Source organism: Engystomops pustulosus, chromosome 6, assembly GCF_040894005.1.
Source record: "Engystomops pustulosus chromosome 6, aEngPut4.maternal, whole genome shotgun sequence".
Lineage (NCBI taxonomy): Eukaryota > Metazoa > Chordata > Amphibia > Anura > Leptodactylidae > Engystomops > Engystomops pustulosus.
Genome location: NC_092416.1, coordinates 123,168,889 through 123,193,080, shown reverse-complemented (window position 1 = coordinate 123,193,080; position 24,192 = coordinate 123,168,889). Strand labels below are relative to the sequence as shown.

The window sequence follows — 24,192 nt, the reverse complement described above, 5'->3', positions numbered from 1 at the left end:
AAAATCTATAAATTATCTGTTAATAGTTTCATATGTAGATTAACAGTCAAGAAACATTTTTTTTATTTACAGGATGAGTCATTGAATAATAATACAGATGTACCTTATGAGAATAGATGCAGCAACTTAAATTTTGCAGACCAAAATCTGATCCTTGCCCTGTCTAATATGAACTGTTTTCCGGAAGACAAAGCGAGAAAATCTTTGTAAATTTGATGTGTCTAACCCAAGTTTCTATCCCTTTCAGGCCAGGGTGGAGTCGATGGACAGATTCCAGGAGGTAGTGGAGAGGGAATTATTCAAATTACAGAACAATCTACCCCATAACAAATCTAATCTTAATCGGTCAGAAAGGAAAGCCATTGAAGAACTACATCAAGATAAAGAGAGAATTATTAAGATGGAAGGTAAGGGGGTACTGTTGTATTTATGAGTAGAGAGATGTACAAATCACATATAGAGATACTTTTAAATAATAAACTAACTTACAGATTATCCCCCCCCCAATCCAACATCAGTTTTTTCCAAAGAACTTAATTCTCTTGTGGATGATGGCATTGCGCTGGGTGTACTTACTGAAAGACGAGGGGAATTCAGCAAAAATAAAAACCCCATTACACCCATATTACACGCACTGCCCAAGATCCACAAAAGCACGACTCTACCCCCTATGAGAACTATTGGGACATATTTATCAGGACCTCTGCGCACCGCGTGAAGGGGGGGCGCGGCCAGACAGGAGTGGGCCGGCGTGGGGCGTTACTGTCCCCGAGCCTGCGCACTCGCTGCTGCCGGCGACTTTTCATACGTGAAAAGTCGCCGGTTGCGTTTTTTTCTACCTGCCTGGCGTAGGTTAAACGCTGCGCTGATGGCAGCCCGATACGTCAAGAGGCAGAAGTCCCTTGATGCATCGGGCTGCAAATTTGCAGCGGCGGGGCTATCATACGCTGGCGCACGAGCAATATCCGCCATTGTCTCTGGGATAGGGTCTTTAAATGAATGCCTGTGTCAATGGCTTGATATACATTTACAACCTTTGGTAAAACTCATCCCTGGCTACCTTCAAGATTCAGCCGATGTTTTAAGAAGTATGAAAAACACTAAATGGACAGCTGACACAATGTGGGTGAACTGTGACGTAGTGTCTTTGTACACATCCATCACACATTCGGTAGCCTTGTTTGCACTTACATTTCATTTAGACAAGTACAGTAATTATGGTATGGAAAGCAAATTATTCATAAAAGAAACAACCTGGTATTTAATGACTCATAATTTTTTTTGTATTTGACCAATTGTTTTACCTCCAGACTAAAGGGGTGTCAATGGGGGCAAAGTTTTTGCCCTTATTGGCAAACCCGGTCATGGCATTCTGGGAAGAACAATTAATTTACACTCCTAAATACCCTTTTGTTTCCTTTATACGCTGGTACGGCAGGCACATCGATGATGTGTTTATGATATTGGGGGGCGGTGTATCTGCTGTACCAGCGTTCTTGGATTACATTAACAACAACAGCTTAAATCTGAAGTTCACGATGAATATGGGCTCTCGAGAAATTGTGTTCCTTGACTTGACATTACAAATTATATCTACAAATAAGATTATTACCAAAACATTTCGGAACGAAACGGCAGGAAACACGATCCTCCACGCCAACAGTTCACCCTAGGCATACAATCAGAGCCATCCCAGTAGGGGAGCTGAAAAGGGCCAAGAGAATTTGTACATTATATGAAAAGTATGACAGGAGGCCAATCAGATCGAATGCAGACTAAGGAATAAAAATTACCCCCAGTGGATGCTCAAGAGGGCGGAACACATAGGGGGTCATTTACTAAGTGCCCGAATCGCTTTTTCTTGTTAGGTTTCCCGAATTTTTCCAATTAGCGCCGAATTGTCCCAGGTTTTTGGGGCACATGATCGGATCGGCGCAGGCTTGCACGCGACGGAACTCGGGGGTGTGGCCATCGGAAAAACCCGACAGATTTGGAAAAAACGCGGAATTTAAAAAAAAAATGTGTCACTTGACACGGGCTTACCTGCACCCAGCAACGGATGGTGAACTCCAGCGGACTTCAGCACAGCAGCGACACCTAGTGGACATCGGGCGCACTACCTTAGTGAATCGCCGGAAGACCCGAATCCTCAACTGAGAACGTGCCGCTGGATCGCGACAGGACTGGGTGGGGTAAGTAAATCTGCCCCATAGTATCAAACAAGGATCGGAGAAACATTCTAGAAATAAAAAGAAAAAACGCATAGAAATACAACAAATAACAAGGATAGTCTTGTTTTGACCCTACAGTTTCCAGACCAGTTTCACAAAATCAAACAGATAATACAAAAAACATTTGCCTATTTTATTTGAGGATGAAACTTTGTCAAAAATACTGCATAATGGTTGCAAGGCAGCAGCAAGAAAACCCAAAACTATAGGTAATTGTGTATCATCAAGCATGTTCAAATCGAGGGACAGAAAAAGTCAAACATGGCTACAGCAGAAGGGTTTTTACAAATGTGGCACGCATCCATGTAAAACCTGCAACTTGTATAACCATCTAAATATTTTGCTCATTTTAATTTACAATTAACAGTTTTTTAAACTGTAACAGTGATTATGTAATATACTTGGTGGGATGTACGCTTTGTCACAAATTGTATATTGGATGTACAATCTGCAAATTTAAACAGCGATTCCTTGAGCACATTGTGAATTGGTCTAAAACAGACCCCGCTGAAAGAAATGACAAAAAAAGAAAATTATCTGGGGTAGCACATCACTTTATTGAGATACACCAAGGAAAGATAGCGTCTTTACATACCATGGCAATAGAACACATACAACCTCTAGTAATAAGCGGACACAGATCCAGGGTCTTGTGTGATCGCGAGGCCTTTTGGATGTTTCGACTTAATACAAGGTTCCCCAAAGGTATGAATCATAGACACAAGATGATGTTCTATTATTAGCTTTATCCTTTTTTTACGTGTGGTTTTGGATGAGACACTGAGTTAAATGTTGATTGTATCTTCCTTGCAACCTGTTAAAAATCGTATTAAAAACGTTATAAAAATAAAGTTTTAGTGCCTCCTACCACCCAAACTATGTAATACAAAGCGATCAAAAAGTCGGATGTACCCTATAATAGTACCAATCTAACCGTTACCTTTTCCTGCAATAAACAAGCCCTAATAATACTCTTTTGATTTACAGCTCTCAGAATATGGCAACACATAGGCAAATGTGTTTCCTTAAAAGGGTGTTTTAATTTGCTAAAGTAGTAAAATATAAGAAAACCAGTACATGTTTGGTATATCCTTAACCGTATCAACCTATACAATAATTTTATTATGTTTATTATACTGTACGGTGAACAGCTGTTTTATTCTGTATAAAAGGTTGCATTTGAATCATCATGCTATTTTTACAATAAAAATTAACCCATTGGAAAATCAAATATTATTGCAAAAAAAAACAAGCCCTCACATGCCCATGTCAGATTAAAAAAAATCAAATAAATAAAAGAATATCAACACTAAGGTTATATGGACATGGTTTTCCCCCCAAAAAGTAGGATGGGTCACATGGTGGTGGGACCATCTAGTTGCAGTCACTATGTTAATGGAGTCGTGCTGTTGGTGCCTCTGTACTGCACACTAGTATCCGCTTAGTGTCTTCGCATGTGCACTAGTCTCTATTCGGCGTACCACAGGTACCAGGTTGTCTGGATACGGTAGGTAGATGACTTGAATCAGCGATAATATCCAAAAACCTTTCCAAAGATCTTTTCAGAGGTCTATTTCAGGATACAATAAGCAATAAAAATTTAGTCCAGTTGGCCTATTTAATCATAGGTCAAAGATAAAAAATCTAAATGTTATATCTTTTGGAATTTGAGCAGGAAAAACACAAAAAAGGTCTGTGTCCTGAATGTCCTGAAGGCCAATTAAGGCCGTGTCCTTACAGGAAATCTACCATTTCCTTTTATGCATTATGAATCAAACATACCTTGAGAATGCTGTGGCTACACTGATGCTGAAACATATCTTGTTTAATCCCTGAACTGACTGGTTTGGCTGAAAAAACAATTATAAAATTATGATAATGTGGCTCTGACGCTCCTGTGGCTGCCCAGGCGCCCTCCTCACCCTAATTATGCACTGCTTCATCCTTGTATTGTCCCTGAAAGGCAGAAGTAATCAATCACTTCACCAACCCTCAACTGTTGTGTATGAGTTATCCAGCTCAGGCTGATTAGTCCTGTTTGGACAGTTCAGGCAGCTCCTGTGTATGTGGAAATACTGGGGCACATTTACTTACCCGTTCCTGCGCGATCCCCATTGTGCGTTGTCCAACGACAATGAACTTTGCTACGATTCACAAAGATTGTGCGCCCAATTTCCTGCATCTGTTGGTTCCCCGCTCAGTTCCACCGGAGTTCACCTTCTAACTCCTGGTGCATGTAAGTTCATGCCTTGCGACACAATTTTAAAGTTAAAGCCCGCACTCAGTCCGGATCTTCCTGAGAATTTCGAAAATTCTACATAAGTGCGTTCTGCGGACCCTTAGTAAATAAGCCCTAATGTGTTTATTTACGGCAGTCAGGGCACCCAGCTTTCCTAAGGTCCTGAATTTTATAATTGTTTTTTGAGCAAAACCACTCGGATCAGAGATTAAACAAGATATGTTTCTGCATCAGTTTAGCTACAGCATTCTCAAGGTATGCTTCGTTCACAATGCATAAAAACAAATGGTAGGTTTCCTTTAATGGGGATGCTTCACAAAATCAAGTTAGGCCCTGTCCACAGGATAGGGCCTAACCTGGTGATGGGTGGGGGTCTCAGTGATGAGACCCCCACAGATCATGAAAAAACGCGGGGTCCGATGGGGTCCCAGGCCGTGCATGACCGTTCTGCTCCATACATCTCAATGGAGCCAACGGAAATTGCTGAACGCTCTCTGCACACTACACAGACAAACTGCACATAGTAGTAAATGTGCCATTTATACTTTTTCACTCCCATGTCATCCTGCATATACAGGCGGTCCCCTAGTTAAGAACAGCCGACTTACAGACGACCCCTAGTTACAAACTGACCTCTGGATGTTGGTAATTTACTGTACTTTAGCATCAGGCTACAATAAACAGCTATAACAGTTATCACAGGTGTCTGTAATGAAGCTTTATTGGTAATCTTGTTTTTTATGACAATCCCACATTTTTAAAATCCAATTGTCACAGAGACCAAAAAAATTTGTCTGGAGCTACAATTATAAAATATACAGTTCCGACTTACATACAAATTCAACTTAAGAACAAACCTACATAACCTTTCCTGTAAGTAACCCGGGGACTGTCTGTGCTGTTCTTCTCTTTCCCTGGAATCAGTCTTTGTCACTTCTCTTCAGCTGCTCCTTTATACTCTTCCTGTTCATGTGTCCCTTTGATCTCCTCCGCCTACTGCGGTTGAATCCCCCCTTCAATGTTACCTTGTAATCCGGAATCTTTGTCTCTTTGTCATTTCCAAGGCAGCAGTCTCAGTATGGAACGAGAACATGTATGAATGGATCAGATCTGGGGGAGGAAGGCATTTCCGAGGACATGAAAATACTCATTTCTGCACTTGTTGGGAAGTTAAATACATTCTATTGCTACTAGTAAATAGCCATGACATTCTGATGTCCCCATGATCACCACTTTATGTCACATACCTCCTGTGCTGAGAACATTAGTGGATTATAAGATAGGCGGTTTGGGAAGTAGCCCGGGGCCCCAAACTTTCTAGGGGTCCTAAGAAAGTCCTTCACCCATGAAATCCCCAACATCTGATTCTAATCTTAATACACATGTACGCAAGAGCCATTTCAGAACTTTTGAAGGTCCTCCAAAGGTCCTAAAACTGCAGATTGATAGCAGGCAGAAGGGACATAGCCTCCATTCCCAAGAAGCTTGATTCTAGTACATGTAGAAAGTGAATGCCAGACTTTTAGAGGCTATAATTTTCATACAGCCCAGGGCGCATGGCAGTCTTTAGGGTACACTCAGACATCCCCAATTGTGGCTGTGAACTGGCTGCACCAATCTGCGGTCCTCAAGTAGATCATAATCAAATCTGCCTACATATCCCTGATGTACAGTGTCATAACAAGACACCAGTGGGCCCGCGGAGCCCAGTGGGCCCCATATACCTCAACTCTAGCTGATGCACCCTAACCCGTGCATTACATAGGAGAATACACATAAATGCTATATGTCAGACATGCATACAATTGATTACAGTAGCGGCACAGGCAGGCAGATGAAGATTTCTCCTCCTTGCCTGCGCACACTGATGACATCATTAGCGGCGATACTGCCACTTCATACAGTGGGGCTCATTTACTAAGGGTCCGCGGAGCGCATTTTCGTCGGGCTTCCCGGTGATTTCCGATTAGCGGCGCATTTAACAGGGGTTTTTGGTGCACTTGATCGGATTTTGGCGCACCGGCACTGGCTTTCACATGACACAAATCGGTGGGCGGATTTGGACAACGCGCAGGATTCAACATCGTAAATTGTGTCGCAAGACACGCACTTACAAGCACGAGGAAGATGAAGGTGAACTCCAGCGGACCTCAGCGAGGAAGCGACAGATGCAGGATCTCAGGCGAACGATGTTGGTGAATCGCGCCGAACTTCATCTTCGTCGGACTGTCTGGATCGGGGATCACGGCAGGACCGGGTAAGTAAATGTGCCCCAGTGTGCATCTTAATGATGGCATCACACAGTTGCCGCAGATTTGTCAGCTGCACATCCATGATGCGAATCTCCTGTTCCACCACATCCCAAAGATGCTCTATTGGATTGAGATGTGGTGACTGTGGAGGCCATTTGAGTACAGTGACCTCATTGTCATGTTCAAGAAACCAGTCTGAGATGATTCCAGCTTTATGACATGGTGCATTATCCTGCTGAAAGTAGCCATCAGATGTTGGGTACATTGTGGTCATAAAGGATGGACATGGTCAGCAACAATACTCAGGTAGGCTGTGGCGTTGCAACGATGCTCAATTGGTACCAAGGGGCCCAAAGAGTGCCAAGAAAATATTCCCCACACCATGACACCACCACCACCAGCCTGAACCGTTGATACAAGGCAGGATGGATCCATGCTTTCATGTTGTTGACGCCAAATTCTGACCCTACCATCCGAATGTCGCAGCAGAAATCGAGACTCATCAGACCAGGCAACATTTTTCCAATCTTCTACTGTCCAATTTCGATGAGCTTGTGCAAATTCTAGCCTCAGTTTCCTGTTCTTAGCTGAAAGGAGTGGCACCCGGTGTGATTGTAAGATTTTTTTATCACAATTTATTTAAATTTTAAGGATTTGCAAAATCACAAAAATGTGTTGTTTTGGACATTAGGGCGCTAGTTTTGTTACAGTTTCATTGATGGGAATAACATTTTTAATATATTGATAGATTGGGACTTTTAGGAAACGGCAAAGATAGCATGTTTATTGTTTTTACTGTATATCTTTATCAGTTCTAGGAAAAAGAAAATTACAAGTCCTTCGGTCTTATAAATACCCGAGCCTGTCATGGTGACGGATTCTCCCTCCCCTATGATGCCACAGGGAACAATGATCACAGGCAAGATGGAGGTGCAGCTATGCTGGAGGCATATGAAGGGTTAAAACCCACTGTGAGTGTTGACACTGGGTGTTTGCTGCGATATGCAGAAAACTCTTGGTGTGTATGGAGAGGGCTCAGGAAGTGAGCCCTCTCCATACACCCCTTGACGTGTGCCCATGTACTATTATTTTGGTTGGCCGCAAGGGGATAAAGCAAAAAAGTTGAACATGCAAGTGAACATGTATTTTTCTAGTTAAACTTCACAAACACATACTAAAAACACTGCAGTAAAGACCTGGCAGAACATGGAAAAGGAGGAAATACAGCATTTGGTGATGTTCATAAGTTCAAGGCTTTAGACAGTCATTGCCATAAAGCGTTTTCAACCAAGTATTAGAAATTGACACTTGATTTACAGTTATTTAATTGCTTGTGAGTGGAGAAGCACGTTGCGGAAGCGTATTCGCATAGAGCATACTACACTACTAGGAAGTTACTCTGTGCCGTAGGTGCAGGCAGCACTGTCCGGGACCCAAAAACAGATTTGTCAGTATGACGGTGAGGTGAGCAGCAATTGGCCTGCGTGCCACCTCTAAAAGGGCTATGCAGTCTGCCGTCTAAAGCAAGATTTTTATTCCGCCTCATGGAAGATGCAGCCCTGTACATACCCTATACATTGTTCAGTATGGACAATGTCAACCAAGTGTGCAAGATTTTGGAAGATATAATTAAAACTAATATATCTAACAGTCTTATATAGCACCAGATTTGTCACAGTGTCTGATTCTGGATAAATATGTTAAATCTGTCACAATATTATACGGTCTAGTCTAGATTTATACCTCTTGTTAACTGGCATAGTTTGTGCCAGAAAACTGAGCTATAAATTCTGCGCATGTTGTCACAACTTGTAAATTTTCTGTGAAGCCATGGCTTTTTCATACAGGTTACGCATTTTTCATACAGGTTATTTCTAAAGCATCTACAACAATTGTTAACACCTACTGGACATGTGCATATTATTGTGGCACGTGTCAGGAATGGTTGGATGGAGAGAGCTGGCGGCAGGGCCGGCTCCAGGTTTCAGTAGGCCCCTGGGCGACAGTGGGCCCCTTTGCAGTGCCAGCATTAAAAATTCAAAAACTAAAATGGTCTACTATTCCCTGAAATATTCCCCAGTTTATCATCCCAAACAGCTGTGTCACGGTCAGGGTAGTTTTGAGGTCATTTAACCAACAGGGCGAACCTAAAAATGTGTGCCCCTCCACCTCATAATACACACTTCAGCTGCTGCAGAACCTCAAAATACACACCCCAACTGCTGCAAAACCTTTATAATACACACCTCAACACTGCAGAACCTCATAAAACACACCTCAGCTGCTGCGGAATCTCATAATACACATCACTGCTGCTGCAGAACCTCATAATACACACCTTAGCTTCTGTGGAACCTCATAATACACATCACTGCTGCTGCAGAACCTCATAATACACACCTTAGCTGCTGCGGAAAATCATAATACACATTACTGCTGCTGCAGAACCTCATAATACACACCCCAGAACCTCATGCTGCACACCTCCTCTTCTGCAGAACCTCATAATACACACCTGTGCTGCTGCGGAACCTCATAATACACACCTGAGCTGCTGCGGAACCTCATAATGCAAAACTTTGCTGCTGCAGAACCTCATAATACCTACCTCATCTGCTGTGTAACCTCATAATACACATCACTGACACAGAACCCTCTCTGCTTCTCATGTATATTTGGATGATCCATATCATTCATACATCCACACATGCAGCAAGACATATATACATGCAGACAGCTACAGACACACATGCAAGCAAACACATCATCACACATACAATACACTCACTGTATGGATCAATAATACACATCCATACATGTCACATACCATGTGTCATCTGCAGCAGCCCTGGTATCACATAGAGGAGTCTTCAGGCTTCTCCTCCTCCTCCTCTTCGTCCCGATCTCTGAGCTGACAGATTGCTGCTTTACTGCAGGTCCATGTGAAGAGGAGATGGGGGAAGGTGTGTGTGTATGTGTGTGTATGTGTGTGTGTGTGGGGGGGGGGGGGATTAACCATACCTCCCAACATTTGTGAAAAGGAAAGAGGGACAAAATGGCGATCCCCTAAGCCACACCCCCAATCACTCACTGGCCACGCCCCAAATTTTAGCCATATTAAAATAATAAAAATCATCTCAATAAAAAAAAAAAAAAATTATCCTCATTGAGATTTGAACCCAGAACCTGCAGTGTCCAAGTACAATTAATAACACAGCGCCTCAACCAACTGAGCTATAACCTTAGTGATTAACAGGGTGGAGAATTTTGGCAACTAAGAACTATGACTATACACTGCAATGGTATATAGGGAGGGATCTTCTCAGATTATTGTAATTATTGAGACTATTATTATTATTATTATTATTATTATTGAGATAATTATTATTATTTTTACCATTATTAATAATCATTATAAAAATAATAAAATTTATAATAATAATAATAATTATCTCAATAATGTCTCAATAATTACAATAATATTCTCTGAGAAGATCCCTCTCTATATATCAGTGCATTAGTCTGTATCACAATGTAACACTGGCTGATAACATGTCTTAGTTACCAGAAATCCTCTGATAAGTATCACTGGGCTTATAGCTCAGTTAGTTAAGCTCCTGTCTATGGTGCACAAGGTCCCAGGTTCGAATCTCAGCCTGGCCAAAACTTTATTTAATTTAATTATATAAAGTGCTTGTGTCTGGGGAAGCCCTGGAGACCATATATGGACAGATACTGATCAGACCTGATGACGTGGTCCCTGCTCTCTCTGCTAAGCCCGACACTTCTCTGAAAAGGATTCCCTCCCGATGTCTGCTCTGGGGAACCCTAGGAGATGCAGTGACCATATATGGACAGATGGTGATATGAAGCTGATGACGTGGTCCCTGCTCTCCGCTAAGCCCGACACTTCTCTGAAAAGGATTCCCTCCTGATGTCTGTAGAAGCCATTCTGTACTGTGAGTTCAGACTTTCAAAGTATTTACTATGCGGACACAGCGGGACCTGGGGGGAGAATCCATGACAATCTCATAGCTGCCCGTGACGCGGGGCAGAGGTACGAAAAACGGGAAAGTCCCGTCAAAATCGGGACGGTTGGGAGCTATGGGATTAACCCATAATGTGCTGCACCACACAGGCAGCTCTGTAGTGTTTACCTGTGCTGTGCCTTGTCCCAGAGGGGAGGAACGGTGCAGGACACAGCTCGTACTCACAGGAAGTGAAGAGTGAACATGTGCACAGCGTGTGTGGACCCCCGGCATCTCTCTGGGCCCCGGCACTTGCCCAGGTATGCCGGGTGCTGGAGCCGGGCCTGACTGGCGGCCAGGGCTCTCTCCAAACAGGGTGGGTATTTGCTGCATATTTAGTCTGTGTTTTAGTTGTGTTAAATTAAACTGGACTTGATGAGGAAAGGCACACACCTGTCTAAATAAATTCTTACAGCTTACAGTGCACGTTACTGTGAATATCATGAGGTCTAAGGAACTTCCCAAGGAGCTAAGAAACCGAATTGTGTCAAGGTTACAAAAGAATTTCTGCAGCACTCAAGGTTCCTAAAAGCACAATGGTCTCCATAATCTTTAAATGACAGAAGTTTGGGACGACTATAACTCTTCCTAAAACTGGCCATCCAGCCAAACTAATCAACCGTGGGAGAAGAGCTTTGATACGAGAGGTAAAGAAGAACAACCAAGATCACTGTGTCCGAGCTCCAGAGATGCAGTAGAGTGATGAAAGACAGTTCCACAAAGTTAACTATCACTGCAGTCCTCCACGAGTCTGGGCTTTATGGCACAGTGTGCCGACAGAAGCCTGTCCTCAGTGTAAGACATATGAAAGCTGCATACAGTTTGTAAAAAAAATACATGAAGGACTCCCAGACGATAAGAAATAAGATTACCTGGTCTTATAAGACAAAGATTGAACTTTTTGGTATTAATTGTCAGCTGTATGTATGGAGAAAAAAAGACACTGTAGACAAGACAATGACCTTAGGCACATAGCTAAAATAACAAAGCAGTGGCTTTAGAACAACTCTGTGACCATTCATGACTGGCCCAGCCAGCGCCCTGACCTAAAACCATTTGAGCATCTCTGGAACAACATGAAAATGGCTGTACACCAACATTCACCATCCAACCTGAGGGAACTGGAGAGGATCTGCAAGGAAGAATGGCAGAGGATCCCCAAATCCTGGTGTGAAAAACTTGTTGCATTATTCCCAGGAAGACTCATAGCTGTACTGGCTCAAAAGGTGCTTCTACTGAATACTAAGCAAAGGGTCTGAATACTTATAACCATGTAATATTTCAGTTATTCTTGTTTAATAAACTAGCAAAATATCTACTTTTTTATATTTTGCTGTCAAGATGGGGTGCAGAGTGTACATTAATGATCAAAAATAAAATAACTATTTTGATCTTATCAATTGGGTGCAATGAAACAAAAAGTGAAAAATTTAAATGGGTCTGAATACAGGCCATTACCTGTCCATGGAGACCCCCCATCTTCCCTGAATGCGGGAGGAGGAGTGTACAAGAGGAAGCAGGATGGAAAAACGTAGCTTGCTACGTCTTTCCATCCTGCTTTTTTCAGTAGATCTGATGTATAGTGGTCAGACGAAAGTAACAACGATGCCTCCGTCTGCCAATATATGCCATTGTATCCATCGAGTGCGCTTAGCGCATACATAAAAAATGATGTGAACCCAGCCTTAAAGGGGGATTTCAGTTGACAACACTTGGCAGGAGACCCCTAGCTATGCCTGGGGTGCAGACATGCCCAGCATGTTCTATCAATATATAAAAAGGCTTTAAAAATCTGTTCAAACACAATAAAACCAATACAATTTTTTTTATCTATGAACTTGTACCGAGTTAAGGAATAAAAGGGGGAGTTTTTTCTGGCAATTTCGCTTCATTTGGAATTTTTTTCCAGCTTAGGGAGCAAACAAGCCTTCATACAGCCCTGTACAAAAAAAAAATTAAAAAAATGGGTTTTTGATGTTGTGGAGTTATTAATAGTGTAAACGCAATATGGAAAAAGGTAGGAGCTGGCAAGGGGGTTAAAGAATCAGGGCATGAACTCTCATGGCTAACTGTAGCCTTGATGCTAAATCCCCTTCCTATTACTGAATAATGCCCACTTTTGTGGATCACGCATACAATTTTATGATGTGGGCAAGGTGTTTGGTGTTTCTGATAAGGATTTGACATGTGCGCTTTTTAAATATGTCTTTGTGAGTATATACAATAAATTGTTTGTACCCTTTATCCTGGTGTTCTACAGTATCTGTCCGCAATCTCCAACACAGGGATGGCAGTGAACCTCGGACACGAGAGTGGGACGGGTGCACACTTCGGTCCAGTGAGTGGAGACTGGGAGAAGGACGCTGAACCCAGGAGACCTTTATTCCTAACCTGAAGAAAAGGGGTGGTGAGATACATCATTGCCAAATGTGAATAGGAGCTTGTTATGGAGTACATCACTGACACTTTCTTATTTGTACTTATCCTATTATGCCTGCACCATATTATCCTTCTCTTGTAGCTCCCAACCATAAAAAGTGCCCCCTCTTGCAGCATCCCCACTGTATAACGCCCCTCCATTGTGGCCCCTCCATTGTGACCCATGTATTGTATAATTCCACCTTTCTGCCCTCCCCCCATTGTATAATGCATCATTATGGATTTATTAGTTACATTGCAGTAACAAGCACAGATAAATTCTTCTATGGTCTGTCATAATTACGATTTTACTAATTAATTAGTAATTACTAAACTAAATTAACTATTTCTAGTACTAGTTGCCCCCATTCATTCTATAACTAGTGTTGTTAGTTCTAACTATATAGCCATGCTGATAAAGCTACATGCATGGCTGTAAGTAACATTGCTTTGACTCTGGGTGTTGCAATGCTGTTTTTGACAACACATGTAACTGTGGACACTGGATCACACTGATGCTGAGGGACGTGGGGAGGAAAGAACACAAGTGCCTGGTGTGGATGATGTGCTCTGAAAGTGTGTAGTTTTGATAGTCTATATAGTCTTTTGTATACATGCTGCTCATAGTGCATAATGCATATAGTTATTTCTGTGTGTAGTGTATGCTGTGTACTGTATGTGCTGTAGAGACTGTGCCCAGTGTATAGTATCTATAGTGTAATGTGTATAGTTCATGTTGTCTGTAGTGTATAGTGCTTTGTATAGTGTATGCAGCATTTAGTACATGCTACATGTAGTGTATGCTGTATATAACACCTGCAGTGCATACTGTGTGTTTACAGTGTGTGCTGTGTATAGTCTTTTCTTTGTATTTTAGATTATTCGAATAGTGTATGCAATATAAAGTAACTCCAATGTTTAAAGTATACTTCCATGCTGTGTAAAGTACATTAGGGTACATGCAGTACCTGCAGTCTATACTTTCCATGTGTACAGATATATATATATATATATATATATATATATATATATATATATATATATATATATTCTTTGAATATGGTATACCATGTGTCGTACATGGTGGGTTTATACTGTCTATTCTGCATATAAATTTTGTATTGTACATTCCTTGTATATGTATATACATTCCTTTCTATATACATGAGTATATTGTGTACAGTACATCCGGTATATAATATATACGTGTCTACATTCTACGCTATGTACAGCAATTGTTTTGTATAATGTATATGTACATTCTGAGTATACTATGTGTACAAGGTGTGTACAGTTTATACATTATATCCTGTATAGCGACTGTGTATAGTACATGCTGCACATAGCATTTACTTTTTATAGTGAATGATTTGTAGAGTTAATGCAGTTAAAGAGAAGGAAACTGACAATGCTCTTTCTTTACAGAAAGCCATCTCTTTGCCCTACTAGTAGTTAAATACATCTGACAATAAAATATTTTTAAAAAACATTTTTTCTTCTAATCAGACATATAATGGTGATGACATCAAGATAAAACTGACATTCATTGCACATGGATTGCAGGTTTACAACGAATCCCCTTGGAAGAAGAGGTGGAGGAACATCCTGGTAGTCCCTCCCTGTACACCTCCCTGTGCATAAGTAGTTGTGAAGTGTCTCATGCGTTCATAGGAAAACCAGGACAGCCTAGAATTTACTTGTGGAGTTATATCCCCTGCCTTGACCCACAGAAGGGACGGATGATTCTCGACTCCTTTTAGGCTGCATCATCTTTCAAAGAGGTAACCCATTGATATATGTGTATGTTAAATGTAGTTCCTCATATATACTTACACAGGCAGAACAAACATCCAAACCTACAACACATTTTGTTCATTCTAGTGTCTCAACTATGGTGTGCAATCCGCATTTACAACACAAAACTAGCAATTCTACTGCAGCACAATAATTCATGAATCATCCCATAGCTTCACAAGTTTATCAGAAGTGCTTTAAAGTACACTGCAGTATGCCAACATATTCTGCAGCTTGTAGTATATAATACTGTACCTTTTGATTTCTGGCATTCTGTGTCATTTTACAGCTATCTCAGATCCACAGAAACATAACAAAGAACACAGCTTAACAATACTGCAGCATACACATGTACGTTCCTATGGAAATGTACAGTGCATTCTACCTGGAACTACATTCTGTTGATTTTTTTTACACCATAGTGCCCTAAACTTACCATATTCAATACAATGCAATCTTAATACACCCCTAAATTGTAATTGTCAATGTCAATGTGTCAATGTAATTGTCAGCTGTTAAAATAGCACCCTAAATCTACCTGCAGGCAGAATATATGCCACAAGATACTATAATTTTATATAATATGTAACAATGGTGTACCCATCATCACAATATCTTACAATATATAATGCTATAAAACCTCATAATTAAACACAAAACAACAAATAATACATAAACAAAACCACAGATAACTTTAACTATACTACATCCCAATAACCCCATAAAAAACATTCTGGTCCTTGATTTCACAGTACAATGCACCCACTGAGGAAGGCACACAATCACTAGAAACTGTAAAATCCTATAGCACCTTAACATTTCAACCTATACGTGATGTCACTGTAGTAACTCCCATTTTTTTGTGTACAAAATATCATAAATATCACAACATAATAGGCAAAATCACAAAATAATAGGTAAAAAAACAAAATAGTATTTGTAAGGATTCTTCAGGAATCATATGCACCAGGTATTGAACAATACTGTATTGTACATCCCCTCCATATATCGTCTCTCTGACCCATTACTATATATTCTGTAGTATAGAGCAGTAAAATGTCCCATTACACCTAACTCTTTAGCCCCCTAAAATCATGCTATTAAAGGAAATCTGTTAGCATCCACTCTTCTTTTAGCTTCTTATGCCCTTGCTTTTTTTTTTTTTTAACAAAAAAAGACTTTAAAAACTATGCAAATGAGCTCATCTAATCATCTAATCACCATCTATGCAGTCTGGAGTCAGGCTCATTTGCATAATGTTAAAAGCCTTGTTTCGTAAAAACAAGGGAATAAGGAGTTAAAATAAGATCAGATCCTGCCAGAGGGTACACACACCAAAATGTAAGTGTTCTTAGTAAACAATCCTTCATCCTAGTGGTAGATTACCTTGAACTACTTAAACCCTGTAATTCCAAATACATTGTTACACTATGATCTACCGACTGCTGACCTTATCACACAATCCCGACCCCCCATTTCAATTAGTCCTCTAAACATCTGCTAATATTTAAGGGCTGGACCCCAAAAAGAAAGCCAGGACATACAACATCCTGGAGGACGACTTTATGCCACAAAACTTGCAGCACATATAAAGGTCTTCAAAAGAGAAAAGGATTTCTGTATCAGCGGTAACTGTTTCTGTATGGGTTAAGGTAATATATGATATTTAGCATGGGACTATACATGTTCCTTAATAGGAGGCAATCCGAGTGTCCACAATATCACACAATTATAATATTTCTGTTTATGAAGGAATAGTTACCCTGCTGCCTTTCTTCCTTCCATGTGTTGAACACATGTGTTGCGCACTAGAGAGGCTATCTGTTTGACTGTTGAATAGAATCTATTGCTCTCTTTTATCAGTCATTTCATAATAGCTTTTCAATGGGGTGAAAATACTCACTACCTTAGATCACATGCCTCCAAGGCTGGGAAGCTCTGGGGAGACTGACATCATATGTGTTATATGAGTGCCCAAACTACAACCAAGAACCACTTATTTATCGCAAATTGCCAACACAGAAATTTAATTAGTGATTTATACTCCCTTCTCCGTCACAGTTTTCATAGATACCAGCACCTGAGGACACCAATAAAGCAGTAAATAGAAGAAATTTGGATGATTATTGTACCTTCCCTCCAGGGTCCCGTAAACAGGAAGAATTGTCAGGGCCGGAGCAGGAGCTACAATGATAATCCAGATCCGTCCACACCTTCCCACTCCTCCAGTAGTCCCAGGTAGAGCTGTCACTTTAAAATAGCTCTGTGCACAACAAGTCCTGGGCTGTCTGAGACTGCAGAAAGATACCTGGAGTCCTCTCTGGTGATGGCCTGGGTGCCCACAGAAAGGGCTCTGAGTGCCACCTCTGGCACCAGTGCCATAGGTTAGCCACCACTGTGTTATATTATCAGCAACTTCCCCTAATTCTGTACTATTAGATTTAGGGCAGAATCATACCACGGTAAAAGTCTACCATAGTTCTGTCTATTTTTTGCACTTTTTTGGAAGAATGCACATGTCTGCTACCGTCTATAGTCTGTAGTTCATGAGGATGCGTTAAAAACGGCTGTGAGAAAATAGAATAAAACATCTGTTTTTCAAAGCTGATTTTGACAACAGTCATGTCAGGAACTTTAGGTATCCAACCCTGTTCTTCTATAAACCATGTGCAATTTAAATTGTGCCCTTAGATAGCACATTGGCACCCACCATAACACCTGTTCTGAGATGCGGTTGACCTGTGGCATTTTATGTGGGGTACTCAGTCTTATACAATATATATATCCTACGCCCCATCAGTAATTTATCTCCCAGTCTATGTTGTGATAGTACCACATCCTGGCACTACCAACCCCCTAGTCATAATTGCACATACTGCTGCTTGTTTTAACTGTGGTCGCTAATACGTCTCTCCCCCATCCCCCGTAATGACGTGAGTGACATGGAGTTTAAGAGGACATGGAGATGCGAGTTATTAACTTCAGTTAAAGCAATTTTTCACCCCATTACAATTCCCAGGAGGGACACTGTTAATGACCTGAATCTTCATGCAGTCACATAGAAAATGAATAATGAGGAACGAGAATAATAACAATAATAATGATAACAAAAAAGCCTAGTAAATGTTGGATAAAAACACAGTCTACACTGAGAAGCAGCATCACTGACAAAATGTACTGCGCAATACTCTATGTAAAGGGTTAATGCTCTATGCCGCTTCAAAGTGAGGGAAAAAAACGAGGCAAGTGTTAAAAGATATATCCCAGGATAAATGTAAAATCAGGGTAACAAAGCTGTCAACAATGTCTGTGCTGAAATACAACACAGATTTGGTATCCTGATATATTGGAGTTTATGTTAGTGCATGCCTCATCACGGGACAGCATGATATGTACTATTAAGGTTTTCAGTACTCGGTATTTACAGAAAGCAATTGATTATTGTTACCTGTTCTACAGCCTCATCTGATCCTGAAAACATAACTCACCCCAAGGGACAATGAGGATATTAACACACATTGTGGCAAGAATTCATGATTGATGCTCATTTAAGATGTAAAATCTAGAAACAAAGTTTGTTGAGATCTATTGTCAATTGTCAGTAGGATATAACATTAAATCTTGGACTGATACCTTTGAACATGTACAGAGCCCTTTAAATTCTCTGAGTCATGAAAAAATGCTGCATTTTGCTGTGATTTCACAATAATCAAAACTGTAGACAGTGTTTTAACTGCACTGCCTAAATAGGTAGCATTCAGAGATAGCAGGGTATCTTTGCATTTACAGAAGTTAAAGGGGATTGTCCATGAAAGAAAGTTCTCAAATTTTAATCCCCTAGTGATGTTTACACAAATAAGATAATTCATCACCCGGTATGTTGCAATTTTAGTCAGTTGCATTGCTGTTTTTTGCTATCATTGCCTAGACTGGTCACTAACATTCAGCCGTGTGGGGAGCACTAGCTGTGCAGGCACTTCACATTTCCTCTGTGCTATGTAGTGCTGTGTGCTTAGATTATCGGGGTACAGGGTCTAGCTATACTTTCATTTAGCTGCTGAAGATTCTACTAGTAGTAGTTGCAACAGAAAAAAAGGGATGAGACAGATCAGAATCAAGAGTTGGATAAGACAAAATGACACACTCAGACCTGCTACCTCACCTAATCAATAAAACACTCAGTCAGCACTGTTATGTCACCTCCTCCCCTTGGATCAAGAGCTTATCTTGTCTGTAGAGTTTGTAGAGCTGGTGTCTCCTCTGCAAGCTGCTGCTGCAGGGAAGAAAGTGGCTCTCCGTGGTGCTGTCTGCTTATGCTCCCCCTCCCTGCAGTACCAGAGAAGCTTTTCATGCTAGAGAAATCTGCCCAATATAGTCAGGAGTTTATGGTCGCATCCAGGGACAACAAAAATTTAAACATCTGGACTGCTAAACACAGGTTGCAATTATAATCACTGTTTAATAACAGTATCATAGTTTATACGGTTGAAAAAAAAAGACACATGTCCATCAAGTTTAACCAAGGAAGGGAAAGGATAGGATTAGGAAGGGATTTAGGGGAAACAATTCTGTATAACATAACTATCAATGTTATTTAGGTGTAAAAAGGCATCTAGATCCTTCTTATGAATTCTTTTGAATGGTTATCCTGAGTATATTTAAGAATCTTGTCTTTGTGGGAATACCCCTTTTTATAAAAGTAAATGCAGTGAAGAGGTACTCACAATTTGAGGTAACTTTGATGTGATGACGCCAAACCTACAGAATATATGCATTTGTCAGGTCCAGACTGCATCCACTTTATAAGCTGCTTTAAGTGTTTCATTATTTGCCTACACAGCAAGTGTCTCAGCCTAAGTCCCCATATAGCCTTACAGATATTCAAGGAAAAAAAGCATACCATGACTACCCAATTGATATAATAAAAGATGGTCCAGCCCTCTCTACTGATCACTTTTAGGCAGATGTCTCACTACCTGCTCTAACCTCCTTATCTTTCACTACACTACTCCATTTCTGAATTGTCTTTATTGAACAGTATAGTCATCACCAAACTAGTGTCCAGGGTCATTTCCCTCCACTGACCCTGACCTCTTGGCCAGGCTTTTTCCATTTTCCGATTCATTTATTTCTAGTAATAAAGACATATAGAAAATGAAGTAGTCATTACAGGAGGGGCCATCCATAATGAGTCTTCTGGAAGTGTCACATCTTATACTATAAGGGAACAAAGAGAAAGGGCGGCACTCTGAGAAGTTGGATTAAATCCAGTGTGGGTGCAAGCTTTTAAGGGTCTGGCCCTTATAAGAGGTGCTTTGTATCCACATGTGAATAAATCCTTGAAACGCAGACAAAGAGCTGCTTTTCTCCTTTGGATTCAGTTATACTATAAGGGGGTATTTATAAATGGCAGATGTTTCTGCAACTATTTATTTTAATATGGCATTTTTCAAATGCATTTGCTATCAGATGAACTGATCTAAACTGATATTAGATCAGAAACCAAGACAGGTTCCCTCCGTGAACAGTGCTCACTGCTATCATTCTAATGGACCAATGATCAATTAAAAAGTAGATTGTGACCTAGTGGGAACCATATTTCTTTCATAACTTGGAAAACGGATGCCAGACTGATACAAATTGGCCATGAAAAACTGAAGAAAGGATACGTTTATCGAGACTCAGATATGGCACATTTGTTGCTGGTATCTTTACCGTCTTCCATATGTGACTATACCACTATGGCTCATGCACATAGCCATATTATTGTTCTGCTTTGTATACAGCTGTAATAGGACTGCTACAAAAGTACCATGCATTACTATATACCAAACCACCGGAAACATTGAGAGAAAACCTGTCTGATCACAATTTATGCCACAAAAATATCTACAAAATCTTTATTAGGAATGCAATGGTTAAAAATTACTAAAATTACAAACATAAAATAGTGTATCCCCTGTGAGACAATAGGTACTATCAGGTAATACCAAGTATTACTAGTATACCTCCAATAGTGTACTGATTGTTTTTGGATTCCTTACAAATTATTATTATCAGTTTACATCTTTATCAATATGTGCCCCGTCCATGCACAGAATACCTATAAACAATTTGAAGTATCCAACAAATGTAATAGCTTATATTTATCCCTATTTACCCCTTTCATTTGGCTATGATAGCTGCTCTTTTTGAAGATTGTATCCTCTGCCATAAAACTGTTGTACCCATTCTCTCTCAAACCTTATCTATATTATGTGCCTAAACCAGCTGATCCATGAAGGTACCAGGTGTCATCTGCCCAATAAAAAAGAAATCCTAGAATTACTATTATGTAACTATTTGAAAACAATGGCTAGCATATGTGTGCATGAGTTTTGGCTGACTGCCGCAGCCGCAGTGCATGCCCCTAACCTAGCTAGTGGCCTAGATAAGAATTGATCAGTGATTGATACAAGACACATAATATAGATAAGGTTTAACAGGATGTGGATACAGTATAGCAGGCAACATTTTACAGGCAAAACAAAGGGTTACATGAGAATAAATACAGGCTATTAAGTTTGTCAGCACATCTGCCTTATCTATGCATACAATGTCTTTATAAAAAGAAACCCTTAAATATATATATACGACAGATTTATTGTTCCAGGATGGATATAGTGGGCTTCTAAAAGGACTCAAGTTAACAAAAGGTTTGGATGAGATTTTGGTCATAGATAAATGGATTTATTATACAGACTGTTGCTTGACCCAAGTATACTCTACTACACTAGTTTACTACAAAAGGAACTAAATCTGACAAGTACCACTCCCGGGTCCGCTGTTGCTTCTGATGCTGGTATTATGTGCCAGTGTCAGCAGCAGAGCAGTGCCCAGGAGGAAACCTGGGAGAGTACTTGTCAGATGTACTTACCACTACCAGGTCCTTTCCTGCTCCGAGTCCTGATATTGATAGTTTGCGTCGTTATCAGGCACCCAGGGAAGAGTGAGACATTAAGCATAGAAGAAGGTCCACTGTTGCACAGGGAGCAGAAGACAAGTGAGGAGAGGTATCTATTTTTTGTCATTAACATTATCTGCTGTGGGGGGTCTCCGTTATTATTACTGCCTGCTCTGAGGTCTCCGTTATTACTATCTGCTGTGGGGTCTCTTTTACTATTGTCTGCTTTTGGGTCTCCATTATTATTATCATTTGTCTGCTCTGGTGGGTCTCCATTATTATTGTCAGGTCTTTGGGGTTCTCCATCATTACTATGTGTCTGCTCTGGAGTCTCTATCAATATTTTCCTGGTTTGGTCACTGTATTGTCTGGTCTGGTGTCTGTATTAGTTATCATCTGAATGCAATCTTTCGTTGCTGGTTCTTGGTACTATGGTAGTTGGTGCTTCTGGCATACAAGTTACTAGGAGGACTTGTACCCCCTCCGTAGAAATCAATAGGCCACCATTTAACCACTGTTTGTGGGGCTAGGTCACATCCAAATCACACAGTTTGTGTGCATTGGGCTTACTAGGATCTATTTAATGCTATTGGACAACCACCCTGAGAACCATAGAGGGCCTCTGATCTGTATCCATGGGTACCAAAGGGATACCGAACCAGCATATGTGACCCACTCTGTAGAGATAATAAATTCAATGCAGTTTCTCCACCCACTGCAGATTTCCACTCCCTTTTAATATCAATAACAATGTGAAATACATGGTTAAATACAGTTGCCACATCTTGCTGTAGAGGTTAAATCCTGAGACAACTTCATTAAAGTAGTAGCCAAATGCAGTTTGGATACCACTGAGGGAATATCTTATTTTCTTTACTCCAAGACGGACCCTCTAGAACAGTGATGGCGAACCTTTTGGAGACAGAGCGCCCAAAGTACAACCAAAATCCACTTATTTTCCCGTGAAGTGCCAACATGGCATTTTAAGCAGTAACTTATTGCGATCTGTTCTTCCACATCTTTCAATTGTATTGCCCCCCCACCTGAGGCCACCAATACAGTTGAAAGAAGGAGAGCAAATTCAGACTCTCGTTGTAGCTTCTCTCCAGGGTCTCTCTGTAGAGGAAAAATGCAGGATGACCACCAAAGATAATGCAGTTCTGTCAACACCATCTCCCTTTTCCCGCAGTTCCTAACAGCCAATGAAATGTTGCTTTAAAATAGTGCTGAGAGCAGCATGTCTTAAGTTGCCTGGGACTTGGTGGATTTGGTCCTATTTGGTGAACTCTGTCCTGGGGTGATGGTCTGAGTGCCCACAGAAATGGCTCTGAGTGCCACCTCTGACACCCGTGCCATAGGTTCGCCACCACTGCTCTAGTATGTTACCGACAGAAGTTTTGGAGTTAAAGTAACGCAGCAAGCTGCACTAATTTTTCCAGTACCTTTGGACAGATTTGCTACAGAGGTTTCAATAGTTGCCCTCAAATAAGATTATGTTTCTGGTTGAATTAAATCAGGGCCACAGCCACACACAACTGGTTAGCTGCTTCATAATCACAGGCGGCTAAGTAGGTGCATTTTAGAGGCAAAACTAATCCAAACCAATCTGTGGATGCACTGTGGGATGTTGGTAATGGACAGCCTGCAGCAGACTCACCGTGTGTGGCCTAAGAAAGTCCCACAAAACTCAGAGAGACATCACTTTGCTGTTTAAATCAGTCATAGCTGCTGCGTACCCTCTGTGCTGGCCTGGTCTGTCCTGGTCTAAATACTGGCGGAATCTTTGCGGGTGTAAATTTTTCTCCATTAGGTATACAACTTCATGATAACTTATCCCACCCGTGAATTGTTGGTTCAGTATTTGCCCTCCCATATCTCTATGACTCCTTGCCATATACTAGTTCTCCACAACTGCACCACTTACACTGTGTTTCTGGTTGAATTAAATTAAGTTCCCCTAAATACAGTGTGCCCACAACTATATAATTTACAGTCTGGCCACTATAAAATCCTGCCCTCCACACCAAATTATACACACCATCCCCTTGAATTATATTCAGGGCCGGTTCTAGACAAAGTGGGGCCCTGGGCAAAACTAAAAGTGGGGCCCCAATATAAAACTATTTTATGACCAGTCACAGTCAGTAAGAGGCTCCCTTTAACATACTGTAATATGGGAGAATTTTATAGGAGATAGATAGATGATGGGGAGATTGATAGGCAGCATGGTGGCTCAGTGGTTAGCACTACAGCCTTGCAGCGCTGGTCAACATCTGCAAAGAGTTTG

The 24,192-nt window shown here is 40.9% G+C and overlaps 1 protein-coding gene and 1 long non-coding RNA gene across 4 annotated transcripts in view; one reads left to right on the top strand and one right to left on the bottom strand.

Moving 5' to 3' along the window:
- Positions 1–3,327: 3,327 nt before the first annotated feature.
- LOC140064188 (uncharacterized) lies at positions 3,328–9,687 on the bottom strand. The gene is made up of 3 exons (XR_011847721.1): positions 9,550–9,687; positions 5,496–5,580; positions 3,328–3,801 (listed from the first exon to the last, which is right to left on the bottom strand). It is a non-coding gene; the product is annotated as an uncharacterized lncRNA (long non-coding RNA).
- A 3,327-nt stretch (positions 9,688–13,014) lies between these two features.
- Positions 13,015–24,192, top strand: part of PDYN (prodynorphin) — a 36,361-nt gene continuing 25,183 nt past the window's right edge. Inside the window, exons 1-3 of one of the 3 annotated variants that reach the window (XM_072110832.1) lie at positions 13,015–13,157; positions 14,732–14,949; positions 16,475–16,590. The gene's annotated coding sequence lies outside the window, so the exon portion shown is untranslated. Of the gene's footprint in view, positions 13,180–14,731; positions 14,950–16,474; positions 16,591–24,192 lie in introns of all 3 variants that reach the window. The other 2 variants (XM_072110830.1, XM_072110831.1) reach the window with 2 other exon arrangements.